This window comes from Limulus polyphemus, unplaced genomic scaffold, assembly GCF_000517525.1.
Source record: "Limulus polyphemus unplaced genomic scaffold, Limulus_polyphemus-2.1.2 Scaffold3043, whole genome shotgun sequence".
In the NCBI taxonomy this organism is placed as follows: Eukaryota; Metazoa; Arthropoda; class Merostomata; order Xiphosura; family Limulidae; genus Limulus; species Limulus polyphemus.
Window position 1 is genome coordinate 126,020 of NW_013668653.1, and position 17,058 is coordinate 143,077.

Sequence of the window (17,058 nt, forward strand, 5' to 3'; positions counted from 1 at the left end):
ATATATATATATATCATCCGGGAATATTTAATGCTTATTGATATACGGATGTTAAACGGCACAATGCACTCCTATAAATGAAAGATAAGTACATTAGCTTAATCTGCCCGACACTAACCCGAGCTTAAAATGTCCTGAATATGTGTTGAAACGTCAGAAAGATCATAAGTCCACATCGTAAAATATTTTACATGTTTCAAAACATATTGCGTAGTTTTATTGCACGAGTAAAAATCTTTTAGTTAAAAAGTCCATTAAAACATCGTGATAAAAATAGTGATAACGTGTGGGATGCGGATCTAAAGATCCAAGGTTCGAGCCGCAATGCCACTTAACATGCTTCGCATTTTCTTCTATGAAAATCACTCCTGTTATTCCTTTTAGAGAAGCTGTGTACGCGGAGAGTGTTTATGACTCGTTGCCCTTCTTGTGGGCAGTAACTAAAATTAAGGCAGGCTATAAATGAAGTCTTGGAGCCCCTGATTCATACATTTAGCCCATATGGCAATAAAGTACCATTCAGTTTGAAAGTTCCATTACTCATTTGTGACATTGTTTAAAACTGTAGTTTGACCCTTGACCTATTTATCGATTGCACAGAAAGTTGAAGTTTTAAACTGTTTTACAAAACCACTAAAAAAAACTAACTACAAAAATTCAGTGTTATCGGTTGCTTTCACTATTGTTCAAGTTTTAACTAAACTGGACAGTGTTATTCTTCTAATCGCCAGTTTTAACTAAACTGGACAGTGTTATTCTTCTAATCACCAGTTTTAACTAAACTGACAGTGTTATTCTAAAGCATTTTGCGCGCAACATTTTGAATGATCCGCCGCAAAAATTTGCAAATCTTTGCGCATGGGGTGGTAGGCAGACCTACACAAGCCACCAACGAAGTTTTTTTTAAAAAAAATTCTTACAAGAGACCCCTTACCTATTCATTGATTGCAGAGAAAGTTTAAGAGTTTTAAATTATAATTTCACAAACGATTCAATTTCAACGCCCCCTTGCCCCCACCCCCCAGGAGGACTTACAACGCCATAAACCGGTTTTCGATACCCGCGGTGGGCAGAGCACAAATAGCCCATTGTGTAGCTTTGTGCATAACATTAAAAAAAATCAACGCCCCCCCCCCCCCACCACACACACCACACTCGAGATGACACGTGCATTCAACCACTTATTTGTTAGTGTCAGTCTAGAAAAAAAAAAAAACGGAAATAGTTGACCTGTAAATAGGCCATCTGCACGTGTAGCACCATTTGAAATGTCAGCATGCTATTAACATCTGTCGCATTATCTGGCTAAATCTAAACGCCAGAAGCATTTGGAAGCCTGATCGTTAGAACATTTGTCAGTTTCAGTCGAGTTGTTTACCATGGGTCTCGTATCCTTTTGATTTACCCTAATCCAAACAAAGCTAGTAGACTGGAGTTAACGTTAATTCTAACTTCTATGAACTATTTATTACGGCGTCATCATTATGAGATTAGCGTGAAATAAGATTAGGAAAGTCCAGTTTAGACCACAATTCTCCAGGGAATAACTCCTTGCAGAACAGGAGATTGATAAATGTTTTACAACAAAGCGCGTGTTCTATTTCGGTTTGCGAAGAATTACTTTGTAAGAAAAAACAAAAACAAAATCCATTTCGCAGGAGCTGGCATTTTCAGACAACAAATACAATCTTTATTGCCATCACAAAACAGTATTGATATTTATTAATTTCACTCAAGCTTCTTCACGTGTTTTATTAACCTTTGGCCTTTGTGTCTGTGTCACCTGCAGCAGCCATCATTCTATCGACCGTGTGTGTCGTTTTAATTCGAGCCGAACTCTAAAAAAAAATCAAATAATAATAATCATGTGTTCGTAATGGTCGAACTTAATGGAATAAACGAGGTATGGTAAATAATTCAGATCAATATTTTAAACACACAAAAAAAAAAAACAGTTTGTTTATTTGTTTTGTAATTAAGCACAAAGCTACACAGTGGGCTATCCGTGCTCTGCCGACCACGGGTATCGAAACCCGGATTCTAGCGTTGTAAGTCCGCAAACGTACCGCTGTGCCACTGGGGGGTAAAAGAGAGAGAGAAAAATTATTTGACATGTTTAGTTTCAGAATCTGCATAAAAAACCAACTAAATTGAACAATTCGCTGATTTAAAAGTCTCGAGGTGTTCTGAAATGTAAGAGGAGAATGAGAGTGCGTCAATCAATAACACAAAGCAATATTTTAGGAACCGAAAAAAAGAAAGAGATAGAAGATTTGTATTCTTAAAATATATTTGGTTGACACCATTTGTCATAAACCTACTCCACTTTATTTTGTTTTAGCGCAAGGCTACACCGCGGGAATTTCACCCCGGACTTAACGTTATAAGTCCGTAAGTTGACCACTGATCCACTGGAACATAATGCGTGAAAAAGTTTGAGGTACACTGAAATTTAAAGCAGAATTAGAGTAAATTAATCGATTACGTACAGTTATTAATTAATTTTTCACTAAAGTTTGAACAGCATGCATGACTAGAAATAAACGACCTTGTTACACCAAAATATTGTTTTTATTTAATTAAACACCCACCGTTTCGCTTTACAGTTTCTTCAGGGGGCGTTCACTAAAACACAAACCGAAACTGACAGTACAAAGGTCGTATATTTCTACTATTAACATGTCTTCTGTACACCAATGTGCACTACAGAAATTAAATAACGAACATGTACGATTGATAACAGAATCACCAGATGTATTATGTTTTTATGTAAGAATGCATTGTTTGAAAGGATAATTTAGAGATGGAATTTCTGTAATTTTTGTTACCAGTTATTTCACCTATTGAACTGTATCCCGTTATAACTTCTCCAATTTCTATAATATCCTCTTTTTTTTTTTTTTTTTTTGGAGGGCCAGGTGTAACCTAGGGGATTGCATTCCGGTCTCTTAATCCGAGGGTCCTTGCTCCGTGACCCGTTGCTGCGCTTTATGGCCTTGGGTGACGATTAAATCTCATTATTTGATTAAAATGGCCCAAGAGTTGGCGGTGAGTGCGGTTTAATAGCATACCTTCCCGAGGGTCCTTGCTCCGTGACCCGTTGCTGCGCTTTATGGCCTTGGGTGACGATTAAATCTCATTATTTGATTAAAATGGCCCAAGAGTTGGCGGTGAGTGCGGTTTAATAGCATACCTTCCCTCTGTTTTCATCAGTTTAAAATTAGGGAGGACTAGCACAGAATATCTAAACATTTTTTGTTTTTATTTAACCCTCAAATTACCGAATTATTTCACTTCACTACCGGTAGGTGATGTTCTCCTATGGATTTATAATAAGTAATTGTATGTTTCTGTCTATTGCAACACTAAAAAAAGAACTGACCAAACGAGTTGAGGGAAACCTCTCAATTTATCTGTAAAATTCGTAGGATAGTTTTTCATTATTTTAACTCCCCAGTGGCACAGCGGTATGTCTGTGGACTTACAACGCTAGAAACCGGGTTTCGATACCCGTGGTGGGCAGAGCACAGATAGCCCTTGTGTAGCTTTGTGCATAATTAAAAACAAACAAACAAAGCATTATTTTATGCTATTATGGATTTTGTAACAAAGAAATTACAGGGCCTACAAGCAATCTTGTACGTAGATATAAATATTTATAATATAAATTTATATATATAAAATATATATATGTATCATCCATGATCACCTGCTGATTAACAACTTAAAACTTTTTTCTTTTTATTTACAATAAGGCATCAATTGATTTCATTTCAAAGTTTAAAAGAAGGTTTAGAAGGGTGATTACCAGAGATTTAAACGAATCCCTTCTCTAAATGTTTTAAAATTTGTTTACAAACGTTTTGATCTCTTTGTGCTGGTCACGGAGACCTGTAGTGGAAGATGGAAACGTTGTCCGCTGCGCTAGAGACCACTAAAGCTCACACTTTGAAATCCGTTAAAAGCTTTTCAGTGTACATTAATTTTCACCGGATTAATTGCTTTAGTGAGAAAAAATGTGAGACTAAGTAAATCATGTTACATGTTTTGATATATTTAGGGTTAAGTATGTGCACGTATTACGTTCATTCCAAAATGTAAAAAATGTGAGAATAAGTAAATCATGTTACATGTTTTGATATATTTAGGGTTAAGTATGTGTACGTATTACGTTCATTCCAAAATATAAAAAATGTGAGACTAAGTAAATCATGTTACATGTTTTGATATATTTAGGGTTAAGTATGTGCACGTATTACGTTCATTCCAAAATATAAAAAATGTGAGAATAAGTAAATCATGTTACATGTTTTGATATATTTAGGGTTAAGTATGTGCACGTATTACGTTCATTCCAAAATATAAAAAATGTGAGAATAAGTGAATCATGTTGCATGTTTTGATCTATTTAGGGTTAAGTATGTGCACGTGTTACGTTCATTCCAAAATATACAAAATGTGAGAATAAGTAAATCATGTTACATGTTTTGATCTATTTAGGATTAAGTATGTGCACGTATTACGTTCATTCCAAAATATAAAAAAATGTGAGAATAAGTAAATCATGTTACATGTTTTGATCTATTTAGGGTTAAGTATGTGCACGCATTACGTTCATTCCAAAATATAAAAAAATGTGAGAATAAGTAAATCATGTTGCATGTTTTGATCTATTTAGGGTTAAGTGTATTCATTCCAAAATACAATAAAACAGTGATTTCAAGATGTCTGAACAAGTAAGACTCTGTGGTCAAGCATTATGTTCTGCATTGATAATTTACTTAAAGAAAAAATTAGCTGTGTATGATAGATATAGTGTTGTTGTTGACCAACAATTTAGATTTTTTCTTAGGCCTTCAGATTAAACGTTTTGAATCAAGTATGTAGCGTTTATATTAAAAATAAAACCACAGCTTTACAACTCCCTGTAAAACTGTTTACTTTGTCTTACTTATTAGTACTGCAGTGAAGCTCTACAAGTGACGGGGCTAAGATTTTTATTTCCGTCTCTCAACTGCTCTCCCCCGATATTTGACGTGGTGGACAAGCTGGAGTAACGACATTCCATTATTAGGTTGTTGCTCCTGCTGTAGTTAGATGTTATAATCACTTGGAACGTTCGTGTGGTTGGACGGAACACGGTTGTTGAAAAATGTAATACCAAACAATATACGTGTGCTGGCAACCCCCACCCAGTGAGATTAAACAACACATAAACGAACGGAAAGGGAACTAGAAACAAGTTCTACTGAGAAACCTCTCACCTGTTTTAATAAAAACAAGGGCAGTAGAGGTAAAATCAGTTAAGTCACAGGTGATAATTTGACTAAAGTCTCGAGTGGGGCACTTCTGTAAATCAGTCCTCTTCCGCAAAGACATACATTAGGTACCCCAGTGTTTATGAATAACAGGTGAAGGTCAACCAGTGTCAAAAGTCAGTACCAATACTGCGATAGTATCGGGGTTTCAAAACAAGACTAAAATAGACTGTGGATTTAGTATTAGTTTTATTAACATTTCTGTCAAAGATACGTGCGGAAGATCCAACGTTCGAGCCTCGATATATTGATGAACACACTTTGGACCTTTATCTTTAAGGACGCTATACTGCCCCCCTCCAGTGGCTCGGCGGTAAACCTGTGGGCTTATAACGTTAAAAATCTGGTTTTGATACCCGTGGTGGGCACATCACAGGTAGCCCATTGTGTAGCTTTGCGCTTAACTACAAACAAATAAAGAACAATATAGTAGTGGCAGTATGTCTCACTATTTGATTAAAAATTGTGGCGTAGGTGGTGAGGGTTGATGGCTGGTTGACCTCTCTCTGGTTAGCAATGTTGGGTTTGAAATGGCTGTCTCTACAGACTTCTCTGACCTGACCATTGAGCTGTATTATTGCATTAGGAGCTAACATTTTGAAGGCCAAAGTTAGAGGATTAGGGTATTTGATTTGTTTGTTGTTGTTTTTGTAGTATTAAAGTAAATTCGAGCACGTAGTAAACTGAGTTTTTTACACATAACACAAAGTAAAAATGTACTGATGGAATAATACGGATCGCCAATCCATCAAAGATATTCCGGTGTTCAAAACAAAACGAAAAAAACAAAAAAAACGACTATCAACAACAACATGGTAACTGCTCCACAATAAAAACTGGTAAAATTAGCAGCCCCCCCCCCGCGTAGCGCCATCCGACAGTTGAGGAATGAAGTCCGTAAAGAACAATCGCACGCTAATTTCTAAAGAAAAGCCCGTTTCGTTTTTTCCCAGTTATAAGAACTTATGAGTGGAAATGGAGAGTAATTTATCAACCATACTATATCCAGTGCCGACGAGGCCTTTCACTAAATACCAGGACTCATCTGACCAGCTGGGATACGTCAGACAAACTTCTTTCTTTCTTTATTTTGTTTAAATATTTGCTCGTTATTCAAGTAGATGGCTGTTTTACATCTCTCCATCCGACAGAATGTGATTTATTTTGAAGTGAAGTATCAGTAAGAAAGAGCTGTGATTGGCTTACTTGGGGGAGTGGTTGGAAATGGTGAAGTGACTGTAAAAAGAAACAACTTGTATGAGAACCGGTAACGTGTATAACGGAGCTGAATAAGCCAATGTTAAGTAACTATACTGTATTCGTCGCTAGTATCCCGTGATTATATGAAGGATCTTGTTTACATCAAAGCCCTACAGATGCTACCAGCATCATTTCTAACCTTCGGTTAACATTGCTACTATTCTTGGAGGAATCTCACTGGTGGACGAGAGAATGGATGTTGATGAAGCATTCAGGGCCTTCTTTGAAATGTTACGTCAACCGTATGATTACTTAGGTTCGTGGGAGAAGATCTGAATGGGAACTGAAAAATAAGAGTCTCGTTAACGTCGATTTTTAAAGAAAGTACGCAATTAGACGATGCTAATAAAAAAAGAAACGGCTTTAGGTTAATTTCACAAGCAACTGTTGAGAAATATAGATGATTTATTTTTAAAAGTTTGACCATCTGTTGGTCCATTCTCTCGGTATTTGATCTTATTTGGTTTACCCAAAAGTCAAATGTCCCATTTCCGGGAAGTGTACTGCGAGAGCGGAAGTGAATATCTTATTGTTCGTTATTTTAAAGCGCGTTTAGTCTGATCAGTGTATTTCTTGAAATTAAGAAAGACTTTAAGAACTTAGGGCTACGATTGTTCCGTTCTCACTAATTAATCACTAGTGGTTAACGTGCCGGGCTGCGGACCCAAGGTCCAAGATCCGAGTCGTAATATGCCACTGTACATTCTCCATATTATTAGTATGGGAGTTTTATAACCCTAAGAGTTAATTTCAGTTAAGGGTAGCCATGTAGGCGACTGGTGCTTCTGACTTGGTTGCTTTTCCTCTCATAAATAATTCTGTATTAGGGACAGCTATGCTTAAAGCAGGAGGTCTCTAACTTAGCCGTTCAGTCCATACCTGGTATGATATGTTACTCAGATTAAAAACCTGACTGAATATGAAATTAGATACTTAACCTTTTCCTTACAAACTGCATTATAATGTTATCGTAAAAACCATCCCTTTGACTTTGAATATGACAAGTCCTAACACGACGGCTAAAACACAAATATGAATTATGTACAGCTCATTGTGATCGTACTACTTATCCTCGTGAAAATTAACAAAAAAACTTATTTAAATGTTTCTTGCGCATTAAGCGTCATATTTAATGTTTATATAATTAATTAGATAGCCACTACCAATTCATATAGTCCTCAGTTAAACACGTTTGGCTGTCGATGACTTAATCACTTTATTATAGAGTAGAGCGTCATTTGAAACTTATAATAATGTGTAGTCCTAATTAATTATTAGCATATGTAGCGCACGCAAGAGACGGGCTGGAAAATGGCGTTTGAAAAAGTTGATTTCTCCTTAATGAGACATTTAAAAATCCTTTGATTGAATCAGTAAACTAAACTACCCTTACTAAAGGACTAGTTGAGACCACGTGTTTATATATCAACTGAAACCTTTTAACTGGAGAAGACATAACAGCTAATAACTGTTATAATTGAAATAACACATAACAATTAAAAAAGTTGTTGGTTGATATTGGCGTTTTTTGTGTGTTTTTTTAGCACAAAGCTACATAACGGGCTATCTGCTCTCTGTCAACCTCGGGAATCGAACCCCGAATTTTTAAATTGTATGTCCGCTGTCCCGCTAGGAAGCCTCGAAGGTGTTGTGTTGGTTGTATTTGAGGTACTTGCATTTAAGGCAAAGCTACTAAGGTTATCTGTCACCATCCCTAATTTTAACCTAATGGCAGCCGGTCAGTCAACAGCACCATGTTACCCACCATCAACGCTAAGGGATTAGCTGTCACTCTTATAACACACGCAGCTTAAATTGTGCCGAATGTTTTATGAAATCGCATAGATTCGTTCCAGGCTCACCAGTTCTGAAATTAAATAGCTATATCATAGGGACAACCCGCGCCCTCTTCTTAATTATAAAGTTTTAAAGATCGGTCATCGTGAGAGGACGTGGTGTAGTAACACTAGAGAAACGTCAGTCGAACTAAAACATTTTAGTTTTAAATTTATATGAACTTTTTGAGCATTTTCAGTATAGTTAACGTTGCTTGGCTTTTTATCTATTGAAATTAACCATGAACTTTTTAATTTTACAAGTGACATTAATATTCATAGTAGAAATGCTTTGTTTCGTCCACCACAATTTCTGTTCGATTGGAATGTTGGGAAGTTAATGAAGACTTTGTTACAGTAAAATCGCATGATACTGTTTTTTTTGTTGTTTTTTTTAAAGGGGACAAGTTAAGTACGTTACCGGTTTTTATGTTTGTTTTTAGTCGCAGACCAACATAGTGGGCTATCCTTGCTGTGCCAACTACTGTTATCTAACTAGGATTCTTAACGTTATAAGCCCTCGAGCTTACAGCCGAGTCACGGGGGCTGGAGGTGCACGTTACCGGTTTGTTTCTTTTCAAGCTCAAAGCTGCACAATGAGCCACGTTGTGCCAACCGCAAGTATTGAAACCCGAATTTTAGCATTATAAGCCCTCAAACTTACTTTTGAGTCACCAGGCGGCGCACGTTACCGGACAGTAAAAAAGAGAAAGACGTTTACGGAATCAACTTTGTTTTTTACAAAGCCACATTTTTCAAGACATTTTCAATCACGAGCGTAGCAGTTATTAAAAGTAATGGTTTTTCACGCAACACCCTGAACATACGATTAGATGATAAAAGTTTCAGATTCATCAGGCTTTTATAACAACTGTATATACAAACCGCGTTAAGGAAAAACTAATACAATTTTCCCATTAACGTTAACTTAGTTGTTTTTTTAAGAAGGTACTGACTTCCATCTATATTCATTAGTGAAAACCATATCTGTCTGTCCGTTGGTTTTGTTGAACTGGAGGGGTCTGATTAAAATTAGGGATGGTGACAGATAACCTTAGTAGCTTTGCCATAAATACAAGTACCTCAAATACAAATTTTCCAGTATCTTCAGTTGTTAGCTGTTTTAGACAACGTGGAAACTTGCTTAAAGTTTCACCGGGGTTGCGAGGTCATTCTTCAAACATATTTTATATGTAAAGGTGGTTAAAAAAACAAAAAAAAACTTTATAATTCTGAATATTACTTCCGAAGAAATTAAACAGATGAAAAATTTTTGTTTGAAGTTAAGCACAAAGCTACACGATGGGCTATCTGTGCTCTGCCCACCACGAGTATCGAATCCAGGTTTCTAGCGTTGTTAGTCCGCAGACATACCGCTGTGCCACTGGGGGGCACAGATGAGGATCCTAACCAACACAACACCTTCGAGGCCTCCTAACGGGACAGCGGACATACAATTTAAAAATTCGGGGTTCGATTCCTGAGGTTGACAGAGAGCAGATAGCCCGTTATGTAGCTTTGTGCTAAAAAAACACACACAAAAAACGCCAATATCGACCAACAACTTTTTTAATTGTTATACGTTATTTCAATTATAACAGTTATTAGTTGTTATGTCTTCTCCAGTTAAAAGGTTTCAGTTGATATATAAACACGTGGTCTCAACTAGTCCTTTAGTAAGGGTAGTTTAGTTTACTGATTCAATCTAAGGATTTTTAAATGTCTCATTAAGGAGACATCAACTTTTTCAAACGCCATTTTCCAGCCCGTGTCTTGCGTGCGCTACATATGCTAATAATTAATTAGGACTACACATTATTATAAGTTTCAAATGACGCTCTACTCTATAATAAAGTGATTAAGTCATCGACAGCCAAACGTGTTTAAAATGCTGCTCACAAATCTCTTTAAACTTAGGGGTTTTGACAAAACCTCACGCAAAATCTCTATAATATCTTGGGATTTTTGATTATTTGTGAGGGATTCTTAAAGATGAAGCTGCAAACCTCCAAAACCACAAAAATTAACGAACGTTCAACCACGTCGTTCTTTTCTAGAATTTACGTTATTATATTTCAATTTCCAAACACTGTGTTTTGCCGACCTCACAGCGGATACGAATTGCTCAGGAAATGCCCTCCAAATGCCCTAAATGTAGGGGTTTGAACACAAAACATATTTGTATTTCGGAGTTTTAATGAAACTTAACGAAAACCCTCTCTAAAATTGGAGTTTTGATGAAACTTCCCAGTAAACCTCCCTCAACTTTCTAGTGCTATGATTGGTAAGATGATATTGAAGCGACAGTAAAATACCACATACTTCTCCAGTGGCTTGGTCGGGCGTGGCCTAGTGGTTAGCATGAAGGACTGTGAATTAGAGGGTCCAGTGTTCGCGTCCCGTTGTTTCCTCTGCTTTTTGGTGCTGTAAGTGGGGTTTAAATTCTATTATTTACTAGAGTAAACCAAGAGTTGTAGGTGGATACTGTTGACTAACAACTTCTCTGTAAGTTCAAAACTTGGTGGGATATGCATTGATAGCCATTGTGTAGCTTTGTGCGAAATTCTGAAACAAACGAACAAGCGACAATTTGACACAAATGGCCATAGTTTTTTTCTTTCTAAATGCTGTGTTTGCACTATAGAAATTATATAAAGTGGTTATTGTTTACTTAAGCGCTGGGATTGAACCTCGAGTTCCAGTTTATAAGCCCTTAAGCTCATTTCTGAGCCGACGGCGTACAAAAAATAAAAGAGGAAAAAGTTACTTGACAAAAATTGTGTACGAACACAAATGATGTCATAATGGAAAACTTATGTTCTGTTCTCTTGAAGTCTGAAACAACATAATTATTTCCAGTTAACTTAATTCATGTAGAATATCTGAGTTCTGACGTTTATGCGGTTTTATAATATCCGCAGTCGCAGTGATATCGAAAATTGGATCATTTATTAAATTATTTGGAACGTACAATGATCTTGGCCGTCTTAAGCTGCACATTTTTGAATTTGCACAAAGCTACACGAGGGCTATCTGCGCTAGCCGTCCATAATTTGGCCGTGTAAGACTACAAGGAAGGCAGCTAGTCATCATCACCCACTCTTGGGCTACTCTTTTTACCAACGAATAGTGGGATTGGCCGTAACATTATAACACCTCCACGGCTGAAAGGGCGAACATGTTTGATGTGACGGGGATTCGAACCAGCGACCCGCAGATTGCGAGTCGAGCGTCCTAACCACCTGGCCATGCCGGGGCCCAGCTGATCATTCAAACTAACAGTTGTGTAATTATTTTTCGTGGGTGTCGGAGGTGTTATAATAGGTAAACGTAACGAATGACCTGAACTGCACCGTCGTTTTCTCCATCTTTTAAGTTTACATTTCAGCATGGTCAAACAGAAATAGATAAGAAAACAAAAATTAATATTTTAACGGAAAGTAGGGATCGTTGGTTATTTGTAGAGTTTCTATAAGAAGTATCCAGAACAAAATAAATGTTGCAACAAAAAGTACACAAAAAAGTAAAGTTATACTGGTTGGATAGATTTTAAAACGATTTTCAATCCTTACTTTTGTTGGCCAATTTAGACTGCTTCATTTAGCTATACAGATCACAATGACTACTTTCCGTTGATTTTTCCTCATTAATTATATCAATACCAGATCTCTGGATAATAATACACTGCAGCGTGTTTTCCTGCATCATTTAGAAATGACTGGTTTAAAATACGTATTTAATTATAAAACATTTACGTTTATACAGAACAATTTACCATATCAACAAAACAGTTTTATTTATGTAGAAAAAATGCACAATAATAATTTGTTGTTGTTGTTTGAGGGGAATGGGCAAATTTACTGGATGACTATAATAATTTGTTGTTGTTGTTTGTGAGGGGTGGGCAAATTTATTGGATGACAATAATAATTTGTTGTTGTTGTTGTTGTTTGAAGGGGGATGGGCAAATTTACTGGATGACTAATAATTTGTTGTTGTTTGAGGGGGATGGGCAAATTTACTGGATGACTATAATAATTTGTTGTTGTTGTTTGAGGGGGATGGTCAAATTTACTGGATGACAATAATTTGTTGTTGTTGTTTGAGGAGGATGGGCAAATTTACTGGATGACCATAATAATTTGTTGTTGTTGTTTGAGGGGGATGGTCAAATTTACTGGATGACAATAATTTGTTGTTGTTGTTTGACGGGGATGGGCAAATTTACTGGATGACTATAATAATTTGTTGTTGTTTGAGGGGGATGGGCAAATTTACTGGATGACTATAATAATTTGTTGTTATTGTTTGAGGGGGATGAGCAAATTTACTGGATGACTATAATAATTTGTTGTTTGAGGGGGATGGGCAAATTTACTGGATGACTATAATAATCACAATGCTAATAACCCTTCTTTTTCTTACAGGACACTTTAATCAAACAAAACTCTTGATAGAGGTTTAGTGCGGGAGGTTAGTAAATGTCTAGACTTAACCTCCTCGAATTTGCTACACCTTTAAGAGGCATCAAAAGATTAGCGAGATCGATGGTGGTCGTGCCATTTGTTTTTATTAAGGCTGTCACTGCGTGTCACTAAGATACTGGGGTTGCTATAAGATCAAAATGAATTACTTTTAATGCCTACCGATGTATTTTATTGTTGTTTCGTTTGTTGTGGTTATTAGATCTCGGAACCACGGCATTTCCCGCCAAATCAGGCGGGGATATTTCTATATTACTTGGTGATTTGGTTTGGCGTTACAATTGCCCAAGTCGTGTTGTGTTCGTTGTTTCAGCTAATAACAGGAAAAACGTATGCGTCTTTTTAAAGACTTAATCGCATTTAAAGTTAAATACTTGTAAAATAAAGGAAGCGTCCTAAGATTCCCCTGGTGAAGTGAGAGAGTCTTGGATTAGTTTTTTGGAATAATTGACATAGTGGCAAAGTTGAGAGTTTGTAGCGCTAAAATCCAAGGTTCGAACCGTGCGTTTGGCAGCTTGGCATGATGAACTAAGAGTAACGTGGTATCTTTCCCAGTACTAGAATGGTATGATAGGTGAGAAAATGTTGGTATGTTATACCGTGAAGTATATCCTGATGTTATTGTGGTATGTTATAACGTGAAGTTTATACGGATATTGTCGAGGTATGTTATAACATGAAGTTTATGCTGATTATGTTATGGTATGCTATAATGTGAAGTATATGCTCTGATATGTTATAACGTAAAGAATATCCTGGTATTGTTGTGGTATTTTATAACGTGAAGTATATGCTGATATTGTTGTGATATGTTATAACGTAATATATATGCTGATAGTGTTGTGGTATGTTATAACGTGAAGTATATGTTCGTATTGGTATTGTTGTGATATGTTATAACGTGAAGAATAACCTGATATAGTTGTGGTATGTTACAACGTGAAGTTTATACTGATATTGTTGTGCTATGTTATAACTTGAAATTTATACGGATATTGTTCTGGTATGTTATAACATGAAATTTATACGGATATTGTTGTAATATGTTACAACGTAAAGTTTATGCTGATATTTTGTGCTATATTATAATGTAAAGTTTATGTTAGTGGTGTTGTGCTATGTGATAACGTGAAGTATATCCTGATATTGTTGGGTACGTTATAACGTAAAATATATGCTAATATTGTTGTGGTATGCTATAACGTGAAGTTTATGCTGATATTGTTGTGCTATGTTATAACGTGCAGTTTATGCTCATATTGTTGTTGTACGTTGTATCGGGAAGTATATCCTAGGATATACTTCATTTTATAACATACCACAACAATATCAGCATAAACTTCACGTTATCACATATCACAACAAAATCCGCATAAACTTCACGTTACAACATACCACAACAATATCAGGATATACTTTACGTTATAACATAGCACAACAATATTAGGATATTCTTTACGTTATGGCACATCACAACAATACGAGCATATACTTCACATTATAACATACCACAACAATATCAGGATATACTTCACGTTATAACATACAATAAAATAATACCAGGATATTTCTTACGTTATAGCATATCACAACAATAGGAGCATATACTTCAGGTTATAGCATACCACAACAATACCAGGATATACTTCCCGTTATAACATACAACAACAATATGAGCATAAACTTCACATTATAACATATCACAATAATACCAGGATATTTCTTACGTTATAACATATCACAACAATAGGAGCATATACTTCAGGTTATAGCATACCACAACAATACCGATATTTTCGTGCTATGTTATAACGTGAAGTTTATGCTATAATTGTTGTGGTATGTTATAACGTGAAATATATATGCTGCTATTGTTGTGCTATGTTATAATGTGAATTTTTTACGGATATTGTTCAGGTATGTTATAACGTGAAGTATATGCTGTTACTGTTGTGCTATGTTATAATGTGAAATTTTTACAAATATTGTTCTGGTATGTTATAACGTGAAGTAAATGCTGATATTGTTGTGGTATGTTATAACCTGTAGTATATCCTAATATTTTTGTGGTATGTTATAACGTGAAGTATATACTGATCTTGTTATAGTATGTTATAATGTGAAGTTTTTGCGGATATTCTTGTGGTATGTTATAACATGAAGTTTATGCTGTTATTGTTGTGATATGTTATAACATGAAGTTTATGCTGATATTGTGGTGCTATGTTATAACGTGAAGTTTATGCTGATATTGTTGTGGTACGTTATAACGTGAAATATATGCCAATGTTTTTGTTGTACGTTATTACGTGAAATATATCTTGATATTGTTCTGCTATGTTATAACATTAACTATATCCTGATATTTCTGTGGTATGTTGTAACCTGAAGTTTATGCTGATATTGTAGTGGTATGTTATAACGTGAAGTATATGCTTATATTGTTGTGGTATGTTATAACGTGAAGGATATGCTGATATTGTTGTGGTATGTTATAACCTGAAGTATATGCTGATATTGTAATGGTATGTTATATCGTGAATTATATGCTGATATTGTTTTGGTATGTTATAACGTGAATGATATGCTGATATAGTAGTGGTATGTTATAACATGAAGGATATGCTGATATAGTTGTGGTATGTTATAACGTGAAATATATGCTGTTATAGTTCTGCTGTTTTGTAGCTTGAAGTATATCCTATTATTGTTCTAGTGTGTTGCATTGTTAAGCATATCATGTTATAATTGTAGTGTATAATATCATGATATTATTATGCTGTCTTATAGTTGTAACGCTACAGTTGATATACAAATAGTTAACACACACACACACACACACACACTATGAATCGTCTTAACGACATCCTGATGTTGATCCAGCGGACGCTATGTATATCATCTGTCTGTCTATCTCTCGTTTATTCAGAACGAATGAAGTAACACCATCAAATAAACATGGGTAGTTAAACAGATGAAGTAACACCATCAAATAAACATGGGCAGTTAAACAGATGAAGTAACACCATCAAATAAACATGGGCAGTTAAACAGATGAAGTAACACCATCAAATAAACAAGGGCAGTTAAACAGATGAAGTAACACCATCAAATAAACAAGGGCAGTTAAACAGATGAAGTAACACCATCAAATAAACATGGGCAGTTAAACAGATGAAGTAACACCATCAAATAAACAAGGGCAGTTAAACAGATGAAGTAACACCATCAAATAAACAAGAGCAGTGGATAGTGTTTTCTTTCCGGTATTGATCAGATATTCGGGAACGACAGGATGGAGAAAGATTATATTGACCACTGGTCAACACTTTGAAAGATGTTCTCAACTGAATTGTACTCTGACTCGCGAGACGAATGAAGCATGTGGTATTAAAGGGAGGTGATAGTTATTGCCCCATGTCAGTCGCCAATGACTCATGACCCTAGACTTCAGTAATTTGTCCAATTACCGTTTGCAATATCTATTGCTGGGTCGGAATTTCCGGAACATTCTTGAACGACCGTTGTATTTGTCCTTTTTCGTATCTTTGACCGATTAATTTGTGTGAGCATTACGACGTACCTAGAACACATATTGGCAGGGTAGGACATACACGTGGTGCGCCTCCTCCCTCCACTCTTTACTTCTGTATCTGACATGCCGACAATTAATGAACATACATTTTATTGTTAAATTAGCAAGAACCCTGATGATTGAGATTGTAACCATAAACAATACAATCTAATCAGCTCTTTGTAGGCGAAGCTATCTTTGAAAAAAGTAGAACCGAGAGTGATTTATCAACAAGGAAATTGCAACCGTTCCCATGATGGTCTAATCTACGCAAGTTTTAAAGGCAGTAAACTCCCCCTAGTGGACTATATGGAACTACAACAAACGCTATGTACAGTTTGTCGTTCAAGGTGAGTGACACTGAATTTCTGTGGAGTCTTGATCTTACAGAAAATGTTCAACTTTCAATAAAACATATAGTAATAAACTGATTTCTAAATACAGTATGCTGCCAGTGTAATACAATATGCTGCCACTGTAATACAATATGTTGTTAGTGTAATACAATATGCTACCACTGTAATACAATATGCTGTCACTGTAATACAATATGTTGTCAGTGTAATACAATATGCTGACACTGTAAT